The 11,231-nt window shown below is 39.0% G+C and overlaps 1 protein-coding gene across 1 annotated transcript in view; it reads right to left on the bottom strand.

The window, feature by feature from the left end:
• Nucleotides 1-11,231, bottom strand: part of vps37d (VPS37D subunit of ESCRT-I) — a 37,577-nt gene that overhangs the window by 22,099 nt on the left and 4,247 nt on the right. The gene's annotated exons all lie outside the window — the stretch shown is intronic.

Raw genomic sequence — 11,231 nt, 5'->3', positions numbered from 1 at the left:
AGACAGGCCATGTATTAGTCCACTTCAGACCCCATTTGACCTCATTATACCCCAAGAAACCTTATCAAACCAGTTCAATTCCTAATAAAACTTTTCAGACCAATCAGATCAGAGAGACTGAGCACAAATATTACTAAGATCCCTAAAAAAGCACATCAGACCACATGTTTTTAGGCATTGCTACCATGTTTCTTAAAGGTGCTGTATGTAATTTTTGACTACTAAAGCATACAAATACCATATTATATTTGCAGAAATTTAGGAAACATGCTAAGTTCACATATTTGTTTATCTGAAAAACGATGCTGAATGCTACAGACAGTTATTTTACTTTGAAATGTGCGTTCCATGTCGGAATATCTGTTTCTGTTTTGGTCTGTGATCCCGCCCACTGCTAATTTACCCAATAGTATTTCGACATCCCGGGTTGGTGGAAAACACCGCTAAAACACCGGCTAAACACCGGCCTAAAAAGCCTCAGCCTCCATCTAAAAATATTAGCATATTAAAACATATTAAAACGCGGATAAATCAACTCATCAACTTCCAAGTGTGTAAGTCTTCTTGCCTTCCATTGTCAATTGCGCTCGTTCCTGTTGTGTGTCCTCAATCTGGCAACCTACTCACTTAAAAATGTTGGGTTAAAAATTACCCAATGGATAACCCAACTGTAGGTTATTTTAACCCAATGCATTGGGTTAAACTCCAATTGGGTTAAAATAACCCAACATTTTTAAGTGAGTAGGTTGCCAGATTGAGGACACGCAACAGGAACGAGCGCAATTGACAATGGAAGGCAAGATATTGTTTGGGTTACACCAATAACCCAACGTTTTTTACTGTGTATGTGAGAGTCGAGTCTGAGGAGGAGGGGGCGGGGGAAACAATTGTCTCCAGTATTTTGAATTTGGACTTCAGTACCCATTTCAACTGTTAACTGTCAATATTGCATACCGCATCTTTAGGTGTGGTCACATTTTCGTTGCTCAACGAAATTTCACGATCGAAATTTAAAGGCTGTCATTCCAATCGGAACACGTGCAATTAGACGTTTTAAGTGAGAGCACAAATTTTACATTTGTTCTAATTTTCAGGTTAGTCACATGAATTCACCACACTGACCAACAGAAAGCTGTTTGGTTTGAAAGTGAGCTTCTATGTAAGCTGTGCTTTATACACCGCTATTGACAAGAAACAATGTACTTTTTTGTGAAATTTAATCTAAATTTAATGTGAATACCTTAATAGTTAGTATTTCTTAACAAGTGTTTTGTAGGCATTGGTAGCATGTGTTGCTAGCATTATTTAACATGTTTTTAACACACAACAAGTTTTGGCATGTTACTATAATGTTCCTCAGGACAACATGTCCTGTTGCTTGTCACAGTTGCATCATTTACAAGAGCTTATAGCTGGAGGAGAAAGCTTTTATTCTTTTGGTATTTATCACACTGTGCTTAGTTAGGGCCCGATTTACTAAACAGGGCAAATTAGCGTGAGAATGCAATTCCAAAAAAGCGCAGATGGGAGTGGAAAGTTCAGCAAGTCATCTACTGACAACACGCAAATGAAAGACCACAGATGCAGCATGAACATTTCCATAAAGACCAACGCAATCTACCAAGAGCAGCGCAAATTAGCATCTTGTTTAAGACATGCTTTTTTTGGCCGTTACATAATGGCGCAAATACCAGTAAATTGACTAACACAAACCTAGTAAATCACCTTGTGTGATTAATTTTAATACTCTCCTCCCATACATTTTGGGAGGGAAAGGGACACTCCAACAAATGCATATGCGTTAAGTTCAGCCGCAAAAATAACTGTGAATAATAAAGATTTTTATTTTTACATAGCTACTGAAGAAGCACGTTCCACAATTGTGGTGTTTTTTACTCATTTGGAGCAGATGAACCTTAATTTAAATGTAATCCTGTATAAGGCCTTTAAGAATGCAGCTCCTCATTCAAGATGGCCATCAAGGTCAAACCACAGAAGTCAGGAATGCAAGAACACAGAGAACTCACAATTTTATTCAGGAATTATGAGCCGTACAGAGTGAGTGTGAAAAATGCAACTCAATACATCAAATCCTCAGGGGTCATATGAGGTTAGCTTAATATGCCAGGCACAGAAACCATGAACGTGTTCAAGAAAGATTGAAGGAAATCTAAGAAAGAGAAAATAACAGCCTCCAGCTTTTTACTAATGGGACTGAAGACTTTAGTTAATATATTTGATTTGTAGAGAAAAGCTCCTTATGTTTCATGAGAACAGTGAGATCTGGGAATGGCTTGGGCAAGGGCACATATCCATGTGTGAACAAAGACATTGAACATTTTGGCTGAGTAAAAAAATTCCAATTAATCATAATCTTCATTTGAACAATTTCCATATCAATTAATCAAATAACTCTTAGAATTGGTTCTTTTTTTTAAGTGAAATGTAAAAAGTAAAAGTGACATGTGAAGGCCAAGTATGGTAACCTATACTCAGAATTTGTCCTCTGCATTCTTACCCATCTAAGTCAGTGCACACACATTTGGAGTAACGAGAAGTGAACACACACACACACACTGCAAAGCATAGACACACACACCCGGAGCAGTGGGCAGCTATTTTTTCTGTGGCGCCCGGGGAGTGATTGGGGGTTTATTTCCTGCCGGTACTGATGAACAAATGATTCTTATGAATTGGTTCTTTAGTAAATAAAAACATACAGCATAGATAGTCAAAGTAGTCCAATTCGTGAGCAAATGATACTTATGTACCAGTTCTTTTTAGTGAATAGAAACATACAGCATGACCAAAGTAGCCCAATTCATGTTCAACTGACTCTTTTGAACCGGTTAATTTAGTGAGTAAAAAACATACTGCACAACCAGTGCAGTTCGATTAAAAAACAAATGAGTCATTCAATTATTCAAAAAGACTCACAAACTTAGGAGATTGACCATTTTAATCAGACTGGTGGATCCTTCATTAAAGGTGCTGTATGTAGGATTCAGCGACCTCTAGCGGTGATGTTTCAGATTGCAACCAATAAGTTTACAAGCGCGTGCTCTTGCCATTGCGCGTGCTGACCGTGCTCGAATTTATGAGCGAGCACTGTGCATAGACAGTATATAAACACACTGTACCTTCCAGACTGAGACGCAACACACCGAAGAAAGCATCACACAACATGCTGGAAACTCAGGTAAACTCCCACTGCAACGTTACAATAATAGGCTACTTTTATCAGCTTGACGTTGAACTAATGCTCCATGCGAGATCGTACCATGATAAGTATGGAACCCCATCAACCGTGCCGAATTGTGCCACTGCAAGCACCACTTCACATTTTCTTCAGGAAATGTACATTCTAGGTTTGTAGATAAGGTTTCTCCATGATTCAAATGCCCTGCCGATGTTGATCCGTGTTTTTTACCCGAAGTTCATCCGATTCACGTCTGGCCTTACGAGCTTCAGCAGAAAACTTTTGTTTTTTGTTTTTATCAATATGTGGAGTTTGTGTTGGAGTCTGTGTTGTGCTGGGAGCAGGTCGTTTCTTAGTGTTATCAGACATGTCATAAGTTGCATAAGTCATAACTTAAGTCCATGTCATAAGTTGCCATGTCGTCGCTGTTGAGTGCAAAGTCAGTAGGCTAGACGAGGCGAGAGGCTCGGGAGCGCGCGTGCAGGTGACGTCACTGGATTTTGCGGTAAATCCGACCCGGCACCTTCACATAAAAATAAGAATACTTGCTTTCCGAGGTAATAGCAAAACCTGCAAAGTGGATCATTTTAATGTGAGATTACAACCCCTTCACACACATGCAATTAAAAAAGGATTCATTTTAGTAGAAAAGTTACATACAGCACCTTTAAATTAACTTACTGAATCTGTCAAAGCGGTTATGGAATACTTGGAATTACTATGGAATTACTTACAGTGATACATTTTAATATAACTGTTTTACTCAAAAGGCAATTGAAAGCTTACTTTAAACTTCTATTTTTTGGTTGCGTTCATTATTATATCTGTTAAATAAAATCAATAGAACTGCATAGTTTGGGCCACCAAGTTAGAAGGTTATAGCAGTAGCTGAGAGATACTTTTTTTCATAGAAGAAAAAATTATATTTTAACTGAAATATAATCAAACAATCAATTCCAAAACTGATCGAGGTATTGATTTACCTCAGAGAAAACCTCTCGGAGGTAAAGACCTCACTCACCACAATTTAATTCTTTCTGAACGCCACTAAATATTGACATTCAACAATATTTCTGTAAAAGCAAGTTGACGATTTCCAGATGAAAGCGACTGAGCATTCTTTCAGTGATTTGCCATTGAAAAGGCGACAGCCTGGAGCGCCAGTGGAGACAATGCTCGATTAAGCAACCGCCTCAGTCTACCACGTCTTGCATAATTACAATAAAACAAGGTTCCATGATGAAATAATCCTTTTGGAATGGCTGCTGGACAACTCTGTCCACATGTCCTTTACAAAAAGCACCATTATTCGCTCTGACCGTCCTGCATGACATGGCCCAAGACCACTCTCTAACCATAGAGGGAAAAGGAGAGACAAGTCCAAACCAATGTCCTCATGGAAAGCATTCGCAAAGGCCCAGACATCAGTCAAAACCACAGACCCCTACTTTCACTGTAAGTGAGGGTTTGGGTCATAACAGAACTTCATTTTTCTTCTCCTGTAGCTGCAATGAATATTAACTGCCGGTTTTATGCATTTCAAAACTTGGGGAACATTATGAAGACTGAGTGTGCTTAGTCAAGCGTATAAGAGGATTAATGATTTATTCGCTCAACGAATACGAGAATTTTGCCTTCCTACTTAATGCTGTGTGAGACCCTCAAACATGGTGGTGATATTCCCACTGGTGGCACATCTATCTTCTGAAGACGATGAAACTGGAATACTTGAGCTGCTTAGAATAACTCAAAAGAGCATACGTGATCAGAGCATGGTTAAGGTTATGTGAGGTTCTTTTTGTTCGGAAATAACTTCAAATTTTTAAGGTCAATTGCTTGGTTCAACTATCGACATAATTGCTATTTACACGGGGACGTTCCATCAACGCCTCAAGAGAGTGGGTGATGGTTGAATGTTTCTCTTTAGAGACAACTTCTTCAGAATGGTAGAGCACAGAACGAGCAGATAATCATTTTCTAATTAAAGGATTATTATATACAGCATAAGCAATGTAAATACTCAGAACTAATCCCTCATCAAATTGAAGATGGAAAATGCCAAGCAGTTTTTTGATCACATAATGCTAAGTGATTGCAAATTACACGCATCAGTTCTGCATGACGATTGAGCCGTGAATAGTAAAATGCAAACACATGAGATGTCTATGCTGTCCTAGTTTGACATCCTTCCATTTTTTAGGGGTGAGTGCAAAGTTTAGGCCTAAAATTTTGAATTTGGTCCAAAGGGTCAAGTTTTTGTTGGTTTTCGCAACATTAGGCCTTGCTAGTACATGTAATTTTTTCAACAAAAAGAAGTAACAATTTCAAAATGGATTGCCAATTAAAAATGTAGTGTATTTTGACAAAATCTTTTTTTTTATTTTAAGTAAATATATTCAATTATATTAGATATTTACCAGTGCCAATTCTTACTTAAAAGCATTAAATGCACTTGGATAGTCACTAAGGGCATTTTCAGAGCTGTAGATCGTTTGCTTGGTTCCAAAACAGGGACTTAAATAGTTACAATGTTGCATTTTATTCTTGATTCGTTTTGCTTTTGTTCAACATTGTTCAATTTTTATGCAAGTCACATGTGAATAAAACTGTTCTCTCATTGGCCAGAGTGCACCTCTTTATGTTCCAGGATTCTGCTAATAGTGTCAACCATCAAGATTGATTGACAAGAGAATGGGAATCAAGGCTTTATCGGAACAGTAGTCCTGCAACTTTTTTAGAGAACTGCAATTACACGACAATTTAAGGTAAACAGGCACTCTTTGGTTTGCTGCAATGTCCTCTCCAAAAGAATCAGACACATTTTCCATTTGTTCGTCCATTGAGCATTGCTTTCTCACCACAACCAAAGCACTCCAGAGTAGGGTTGGGAATCGAAAATCAATTCCAATTCCAGAATCAGATACTTCAGGTCAGGAATTGGATACTTAAAATTTAGATTTTGCTTATCGATTCCTGTGTGCATATTTTAATGTGATTGTAAACTATTCAAGCACAAGAAGACAGGAATGAGAACTCAATTAGACAATTATGCACTGTTTTCTTTGCTGCACACACATCCAAATCAAGTCTCCTCTCATATAGAGTGCGAATAATCAATTAAGTTGATTTTCTTGAGCTTGAATGGACCAATACACACACAACTGTCTCAAAATATTCTCAAAAATAATTGAGTTCTCTTTCGTACTTTCTTGCGCTTGAACAAAATAAACTTGCAGCCATCTGTCATTAATGTTATTTAAAGAACTAAAATCACTCACTGATCTTGAATGAATAACTTTTGTAACTTGGAATCAAAATGATAACAATCGGAATCGATAAGCAGAATCGGAATCGCTACAACTCAAATGATACCATTTCTGTTCATTACAATCAGGCCAATTGTTTCTGTCCGACTCAGAGTGTGCAACTCCAGTGTTCATGTATGCCTAAATTAACCCAAATAAAGGAGAAAAACAGGGTCTGAATCTGAAACAAATGCTGCATACAAGCCTGGTGTGAAAAGACCCTTCCGGCGCAAAGACCCTACCATACTTCCTGCGCAATGCAGTGCCAAGCACGACGTAAGTGTTTTTTGCAAGTTTCAGCCCAACGCAGTTATCATTTTCACGTCATGAGCCACGTTGTTTAAATAGCAAATGCATTTGCGCCCATTTGTGCGCCCATGGGCATGCTGGTCTGAAAACGAGGTGTGTTCAGGCACATTGTTGGTGGGTTGCTATTTTGAGGCAACAAAAACACACTGCACCATTGACCAACAAAAACCTGGTCTAAAGTCAATGGCACAGTATTTTGTTTGTTATTTAAAGAGTGCGTTAGTAATGTGCGCCTATAGGCGGGTCCACAACGCTCTGCTTATATTACACACAGAGGGACGCATAGCAGCACACAGACATGCCAAAATAAAAGGATTACAATGTAAAAGATTAATATTGTGTACATAAAGATATGGTGGAATACGGCTTGTCCCGTAGATGGTCTGCTAGCGCGCTTTAACCTCGGGAAGGGGAAAGGAAATTACATTCTGATTGGTTTTTTGCACGTTATGCCCAGAACACACCCATTACTCATTTAGAGAATAGAGATAACCTTTTTAGACCATTTTCCTGTCGTTAAACTAGCAAAAGTGGATTCGGACACGCCCTAAGTGCAGTTGCGCCCTGCGCTTTAGACCATGCGCTTAGATCGTTAAAATAGGGTCCTTAGACTCACTAGTGAAGTGTTTGGGACTGAGTTTCATCATTATCATGAATAATTAGCTATATAACTGCCATTGAGAGGAATGGGAATTCTAATGGATGGCTCAAACCAGGTGTTATAGACCTCCTCGGTTAGGCCTGAAACAGGCCTGTGAATCATCTAGCTATGCAAATTTGCATTCCAAAATGTGTCAACACCACGTATGTATGAATTGTATTCTTAGCATTCTGAGGCGCCATTAGAGTGTGTCTTTTCTATGGTCAGTTCTTTTTCAGATCAACTACTACAACTATATTGGCCCTTCGAATACTGAACTCTGCTACCGCTATGCAAGAATGCACAGTAAGTATGTACAACGGGACCACTCGAATGCAATGTAGTGGCCAAGTATTCATGTCTGCCTAGTGTAGAGTTTCCAACCATTTGTCTTTGGATTTAGGAGTTGGTTGTGTTTAAGATTAGGAATAGAGTTAAAGCTATGATTGTTTGATAATGGATGTAGATCCAGGAACCTGTACTACTTGGGAAAATCATGTGGTGCAATTTACACCACAAACTAAAACATGATAGATGTTACTTGTTTCATGACAGGACCAAGCAGAGGAAGACTACAAGCTCTCAGCTCTCATTAACTGTTTTCACATTACTCCAGCCCACTCCAACCAGGCAAGCATTTCCATGGTTTCACAGCAAACAAAGAGAACCGTATCTTTCCAAAGAGTCACTTAAAGTTTCGGAATCTATTTAAAGATGATACAGATGTTGTCGACCACTAAATGAGGGTATATGATCAGTGAAGGATCGTTTAAATTCTTGCAGAGCCATTTTGGGGTTCTTGACAAGACGATAAAGGATTTGGGTAATGAATTGGATATGGGTTGTCACAGATTTTCCTACAGTGCATTCATGATCCAAAGTGAGACTTTGGCAGAGATGGCGTTCTTCTTATCTCTCCTGCAAACCTAATCTGTTTGCATTTAACACCCAGAAATTACACTCACTCTGATGCTCTGCTTAACAATTATGACTGCTCAGCGGGACTGTATTCATGTCATCTTTTTTAACTACACATGGAGGCAAAAGTATGAATATTTATCTTGTATTCTTAATAAGTTAAACATATTCCAAAGCATGCTGTGCTAAATATGCATAACTGTTAATGTTTAGGTGACATGTCTGTTTTCTTGTGATTTGCTTAAAAAAAATTATAAAACAAAATAGGGCAATAGCAGGTTCTAACTCTTATTTTTTTGGCCACACTTTAAGGACCCCTTGAAATTGCTTGATGAGTGCAGTTTTATTTCTAGTGTTGTCAAACTTCTTATTTCAATAGGAAATATCTCAAGACATATCAAAGAGTTTGTAGCGTAGAAATCAAATTGCAGCAAACGCAATTTGAAGCCAGGGTCGTCAAGCAACTCTCCGTTGGCTTGCGAGCTTGAAAAACCAAACTCTAGTCAGGCCAATCACATCGTGTATAGAGTCGGTGGGCGGGCTTAACATAATGACGGCAGAGTTGCGACGGTTCCGCGTGTATTCCCTGCTACTTGAAATTGAAAACAAAGAAGATGGGTCTTTCGAATCGGCTTTGGTCGCGACTCGGAAGACTTGGAGTTAAGCTTTTCTTTGAGAAAAGAACAAAGAACGGCACTGAAGTCATTCTTAAAAAAGGAAGATTGTGTTCCGAGTTTTGCCTACCGGATACCGCAAAAGTTGAATCTATCAACTAGCTCCGCTGGTGGGAGAACGCTCTGATTGGTTGTAGCGCTATCCTATTGAGTGCAGAGGGAATTTGAAAGACAACTGTTTATCCCGCCCCTCGGATTGAGCCGTGCCAATGGTGTGTTCCCAGACCCAACATCTTGATGTGGGTCTGGCTTGTCAGGCTAAAGGGTTTGTCCTTTTTACAGCAAAAAAGGCTATACTTAGATCGCAGACAAGAACCATGGCTGCGTTCGAAATCGCATACTCTCTTCAGTAGGTAATTATTTTGAATAAGTAAAAACTTCACGACTACTAAAAAAGTGTGTGCTATATATTATGAATGTGTATAGTATGAAGGTAATCTGGATGTACTACAATCACCATGATGTCATTATCATGTGACCTACCAGCATCAGTTGCGTAGCTTCACTAGCCACGTTTCCATTACAGATTTGCGCAAAATTTTTACGATATTTTCTAAATGTCGCTCAAAAAGTATTGCAAAATGACGGTGTTTCCATTAACCGATGTTATGCGACAGACACGTATTTTTTTCCTCTAGCGATAAGTCATTCCAATAATTATGGCAAAGGATGTTGGTGGGTTTACGTATATCCCAGCCACTGCACTAGCCATTATTTTTAATCGAAGGAGACGTAAGCGTGTTATCCATGCATTAATAGCAAGGAAAGCCCCTTATAATTGGGTGTTTCTCCCTCATATCTGCTTCAGTGTCTTGACTGTGTCATTTCTTTGTGGTTTAGAATCCAGTATTCCCGTAATTCTTTAGATTTTTTATAACAGTTTAATAAAGAACTCTGTCTCGTCTTCTGTCCAAACATACCGCGCCAACTCAGGTGACCTGTAAATGCGCAAAAACTGTTTCCATGAAAGGTTTGCGAAATATTCCTTTTTCGAATTGCCTGAAAAACCACCTCATGCGGAAGTAAAAACTTTTTGCCGATATATGGGAGTTTTTGTGAAATTAACGTGTTTTCAATACACAATTTCAATTTGAGCAATTTGAAGGGTAATGGAAACGCAGCTACTTTCATTTACAAATCCTCTCCCGTGGCCCTAATGGGATAGTAAATCGAATGCACACTTCAGAATCTCGCCGGAAGAAGTAGGTCATCCGGGTAATTTTTTTACTACCCTCTTAAGAGTACAGTGAATGACATACTTCTTTTGGCACATCCTGTTTTTCGTCTATATAGTAGGGAAGTATGCGATTTCGGATGCAGCCCAGGATTGTCAGTTGCAGGTGGCATTGGGGGAGGGGCATATTTATTCTACAGATCATTTGATTGGACAAAAATCTGTATAGTACAACATGACTCATTAATATAAATAATAGATAGAACAGTGTTATTTCAGTATTAGCCTATTTCTATACTATTACAGTATTTATAAATAATTTGAATGCGCTTTTATTAAAGCTGCAGTCGGCAAGTCTGGCAGATTGAGGGGACTTAGCCAAAATGTTTAATGTTTACAACTTTCATGCCCCTCCCCCACTACCACTGAGCACCCTCCCATCGAGTTTGTGCTCGTCAGTGCGTGTGCATCAGATTTTCTGTGAACGCGTCCGTCTCTTCAGCATCAATCAACACCATGGAGTACTCGGAGGTAGGCTGCCCTGGCTAATCTACCCATAGATAGCAATTACCGAGGAATTGGAAGCTTGTTAGTAGATTTTCTCTCCGCCATCACACTTTGTACAATCCAACACACCTGCATACTTAAGGCGTGTGCATGTGATAAAGGGGGGAGGGGGAATCTTTGGCGTGTGCACGAACTGTGATTGACAGTCAGATCTCACACAGCCCTGCGCTGATTGGACCAGAAGAACCGGAGCGGTGGATTTTGCAAAACAAATAACAGGCTCTAGGTGGATGTAGAAGCGCAGGTTTTTTTTCTAAAACCAGCTGATTTACGTTGTTCTGTCGGAGCATAGTGTCGGTTTCAGTGAATATGATCAAAAAAATCTTGCCGACTGCAGCTTTAAATACAGCTATTTAGCTTACATTTATTTTTTTATAATTTTAGTCTTAGCAGTTGTTGTACTTTAACTTGCACTTATTTCAGTTAGTTGCCAAAAACAACATTT

The sequence above is a fragment of the Scardinius erythrophthalmus genome (genome assembly GCF_964197995.2).
Source record: "Scardinius erythrophthalmus genome assembly, chromosome: 5".
NCBI lineage: Eukaryota > Metazoa > Chordata > Actinopteri > Cypriniformes > Leuciscidae > Scardinius > Scardinius erythrophthalmus.
The sequence above is the reverse complement of the archived record's forward strand: the minus strand, read 5'-3'. Positions and strand labels throughout refer to the sequence as shown.